The following is a 5,102-nucleotide window of genomic DNA, read 5'->3' on the forward strand; positions in this document are numbered from 1 at the left end:
GGGGCCTGAGGACGCCAGGGGCGTGAGGAGGACACTGGTCGGTACATGGCAGGCGTCAGCCCCTTTCTCTTCTCAGCATCCAGCACCAACTACACCTCACCTGCAATCTTTCTCATCAACAAATTCTTATAATTAGTCTCAGCTTCCTTTAATATATGGTGCTTAGTCTCTTGCTTTGTGCATAGTAAACACTCAAAACTGTGAATGGGTGAATAACTGAATGGAACACAGACCCAACACAGCCCAGTCCTATCTACTTGTCTAGCGACTGTCTTACCATTATGCGCCTTTCCTAAGGGTATCGTATTCAGAATTCCTCCAGTTACCTAAACGTGCCACGCTCACTCATGCCTCCAAACTGTTGCACGGTTCACTCCCTTCCTACCCTATTTTCTCCAACTAACACAGCATTCCTTCTTTCTCCAGAAAATCACTCCTGAGCCCCTGCCTGGATTGGGGGGCGGGCCTCATATGTGTGCTGAAAACATCTCAGCTTCTTTGGTCTAAAACAGTACTCTCATTGCTTGTTTGTCCCACTCCTTTACTAGACTAAGGGCAATTTAAAAGCAGGGGCTTTGGGGCGCCTGGGTGGCATAGTCGGTTAAGCGTCTGACTCTTTGCTTTGGCTCAGGGTCTTAAATTGAGCCCCGCGTTGGGCTCCACGTTCAGCATGGAGTCCACTTGAGACTCTCTCTCCCTCTGCCCTTCAGCCCCCACATGCTCTCTCTTTCTCGCACTCTCTCTCAAATAAATAAATAAATCTTTAAAAAAATAAATAAATAAAAGCAGGGGCTGTGTCTCATGCATAGTTACAATCCCAGCAATCCCAGCTCCCACCTTAATCCTCAAATGGTGGTATTTGGAATGCATGAGGACGTGCTGATATCCAGGTGAAAGGCAGGGATGGTTGAGATAGGAAAGTTGCCATGAGCATAAGAGAAGGAGAAAGGTGTGAAATATGACAAAATTTTTCAAATGGGACAGCTCATTAGATTCAGGGCAATGGGAGGGGAAAAGTAAAACATGGTGGCTGGGGGCTGGGAGGATGCCTCGTCACCTGCCACAAATGATTTCAGGTGCCCGTTACTTTAACAGAGGCCTAGGAATTTAATTTCCCACACAGAACACCAGTAGCTCTATACCATACAGCCTATTCATTAAGTGTTTTTAATAGAGAAAAGTATTCTTTACTGGAATAAGACAATGAAGTAGTTAAGTTCACTTTGAGCAATTCCAAGTAAGACAAAGTAATACGTAGGTAGTTTAAAGATAAAGTCATACACCCCAAGAGAGAAGACACATGGCGCCATTCACAATAGAACTTGTTTTCTCATTTCTTTACCCTCTTTCTTTCCAGCTGCAGTCCAGTCCAGTACTCCATTTTTAAGCTTCTTTCTAGCTGTTAAGCAGGTGAAATTACACCTGCCAACACTGCTGTCACGTTTTAAGCCTTCAAAAAACAACATCTCAACTCTTAAAATGTCAGGACTTAATTTCTCCTTTTGGGAGGGATTAGGTCCTGCCCCCTGCCCCCATCTCTCTCTCTCTCCTTCTCCCTCTCTCTCTCGGTTTCAGATTTGTTCCTGCCATCTGGGTTGTCTTTGCACGGACAGGAATGTACTCTATAGTGACACTGACCCAGACCCTGGTCCCTTCTCATTCTATTTTGGTGAGACTCCTGTGACTTCACACTGGTTCTTTTTTTTTTTTTAAAGATTTTATTTATTTATTTGAGAGAGAGAGAGAATGAGAGATAGAAAGCACAAAGGGAAGAGGGTCAGAGGCAGAAGCAGACTCCCTGCTGAGCAGGAAGCCCGATGTGGGACTCCATCCCGGGACTCCAGGATCATGACCTGAGCCCAAGGCAGTCGCTTAACCAACTGAGCCACCCAGGCGCCCCTACTTCACACTGGTTCTTAACTGCAACGACATCTGATAAAAGCTGGGGAAGAATTTAAAATCTATGGCTGTCCCCTGATCCTTCTTTCTCCATCCCTATGTAAATCCCACCTTTCCTTCCAGATCTGGCATCCAATCTGCGTCCCTCGGCTAACAAACGTCTTCTTAATTCTTAGAGCATATATTTTCTGTAACAACAGAAAAGAAGTGCGTGTCTCATACATTTCCTGTGGATAGTTCCTCGGGAGACATCAGTCTTTCGCCCAGCAGTGCCTGGGCTCCGTAACTCCTGGTTACATTTTTTTTTCTTTTTTTTTTTTCTCTATTTATTTATTTGATGTAGTGTTCCATGATTCACTGTTTGCATATAACACCCAGTGCTCCATTCAATACGTGCCCTCTCTAATACCCATCACCAGGCTAACCCATCCCCCCATCCCCCTCCCCTCTAGAACCCTCAGTTTGTTTTTCAGAGTCCATAGTCTCTCATGGTTCGTCTCCCCCTCTGATTTCCGCCCCTTCATTTTTCCCTTCCTACTATCTTCTTTTTTTAAAAAACATATAATGTATTATTTGTTTCAGGGGTACAGGTCTGTGACGCATCAGTCTTGCACAATTCACAGCGCTCACCATAGCACATACCCTCCCCAGTGTCCATCACCCAGCCACCCCATCCCTCCCACCCCCACCACTCCAGTCACCCTCAGTTTGTTTCCTGAGATTAAGAATTCCTCATATCACATTTAATGCACTGTCTCCGTGTTTCACGCGACACCCTCACGCTCTCTTTGGGATAAATGTTCGGTGATGTTTCTGAGAACATTCCACAAGAAATAGAAGTTAGTCCCGCACATGACAGTGGCTTCCTACCATGCAGCCTGGACTCTGATTCTGGTCTGACCTAGCTGGAGAACTAAGGGGCCGGTGTTTTCTCGTCGAGCCCTGCGAGATAGCACCATTACTCTTGACAGAAGCAGCCTGCACGCCCTCCCGGGAGCCCAGTCTATTAGCAGGCACCAGCGCATGGGTGAGGAAAGCCTCAGTGTCGCCCCTTCTTCCCGCGGCCCTCGCCGCACACTCCCAGGCGGGAAGGAAGCAGGCCAGCCGGCTGCGGAGCCCGCGAGAGGGAAGGAGGCCAGGCGGAGGGCGAGGACCCCGCGGCCTCCGCCGCCCCGCGCGTTGCCGGCCGAGCCAAGTGCAGGTGCGCGAGGGCTGGCGTCTGCGAGCATGATTACCCTCATCATGGAAGCTGCCAGACAATTTCAGCATATTCTGTGGCATGTAAACTGCCGAGAAAGAACGCTGTCAGCAGTGTCATTTCTAACGAGGGAGAAACAATATGGGAAGCAGGAAAAAAAAAAAAAAAGATAAAACCCCACCCACCCGGGGCCGTACCCTAAATACCCTGGCAGGAGTCTGCACCTTTTCTCCCCCTTGACTCCCTATGGCCGGAAGGGGCCCCCAGAGGGGCCCTGCTGTACTCACTGACATTGGAGGCTGAGGATTCGAAAACGTGGAAACCATGAAATTGTCAAGGCCCGGAAATCCAGATAGGGGCTCCACAAGTCTGGCTATTTCCTGACCGCCTTCTTTCATTTTGCTCACAATTCTCACATACTTGTTTATCTGGAGAGTGCCTAGGACCATACACAGTAATTGTTTTTCTTTTTCGGTTTGTTAGTTTTAATTCAGCTATTTTATGGTTTAAAAAAAAAGTTATCTTGGTTAAAGAGAATTTCTAGCCTTAGCAAATGTTTTGAGGTTGTGGAAACTTTGTTTTCTTAAATAAAATTGATAGAGTGGTAAGGATATGTTATACACACACACACACACACACACACATACACACACACACACATTGGGCACATACATATTGCCACGCGTATATTGCCACATAGATTGGCATGTGGCAAATCATCAATAGCACAATGCATTCCGTGGTGCAGATGCTCCCTCGGGAAGCCCATCTATCCTGAAATCCTCACCCAACACCCGTCTCCCTCCCTGCCTGTCTTTATTGAAATCTGGCTTTTCCGTGAGGCTACCACAACCCCTGCTGCCTTTTTAAATGAGTGTGTTCCGGGGCGCCTGGGTGGCTCAGTCCTTCAGCGTCTGCGTTCCGCTCAGGTCATGATCCCAGGGTCCTGGGATCCAGCCCCGCATCGGGCTCCCTGCTCCGCGGGAAGCCTGCTTCTCCCTCTCCCACTCCCCCTGCTTGTGTTCCCTCTCTCGCTTTCTCTGTCAAAAAATGAATAAAATCTTTAAAAAAAATAAAATAAATGAGTGTGTTCGTTCTCCTGCATTCCACATGCCTTAGAGTATGTCAGGATGTGGGCTTCATAACCTCCTTGTTCCCCAACTGTCTTTCACTCTCTGTCAGCACAAGCATCCCATGTTAACAGCACTTCTGGAACAAGACACGTTTCTGCTTATGTTCCTGCTTACATTGGGGCAGAAGGGGAAACCTCCTCCCCTCCATAATTCTCATCCTTTGACAGCTCTCATTATTCCAATTCTTGGATTTATGAACTTTGTTTCTCTTCCCTAAATATATTATTCTGTTCCTGATCTTACATTACTATTATGTTTATTCTGGTAACCAAAGCATGCCCCCCTCTTTAAAGAAATGCCACATTAATTGTCTATGCAAAGCAGTTGTTTGTTTCTTGTACACAGCTTTCTGATTACTATTTGAATACAGTCAAAAAGAAATTGGATTTTTTTGTGCATGCTTGATTCCCTTGCATGCATGCGTTTGTCAAAATTTTGACCCAGTAACCTCCTCCACGTGGACCCCCAATTGATTAATTAAAGGAGAAATTCATTGCAAAATTGCCAGCATTGTTGGCTAGAACAGAGGCTGGGGAGGTATACACCAAACAGGCTAGCCATGGAACAGGACCATTTCTAGAGGATGTGTCTGATTTTTTGTGGCAAGTGAGTCAATCTGAGCCTTTTTTCATGCCATGGACTATTTAGAATATTTAATTTGTTTTCAATTTAAGAACACACAACTCACACTAAACATCTTCCTTTCTTTCCTTCCTTAATAGTTACCATTCCCTGAGTGCCTACTAAGTATCAGACAACTCATAAACATTATCTCACCTCCCTCTCTTTCTCTCCTCTCTGTCTCTCCTTTTCTCTTTTTTTCTTTTTCTTTCTTTCTTTCTTTCTTTCTTTCTTTCTTTCTTTCTTTCTTT

The sequence above is a fragment of the Callorhinus ursinus genome, unplaced genomic scaffold, assembly GCF_003265705.2.
Source record: "Callorhinus ursinus isolate GAN/ISIS: 27379988/994484 unplaced genomic scaffold, GSC_fseal_2.0 scaffold5, whole genome shotgun sequence".
In the NCBI taxonomy this organism is placed as follows: domain Eukaryota; kingdom Metazoa; phylum Chordata; class Mammalia; order Carnivora; family Otariidae; genus Callorhinus; species Callorhinus ursinus.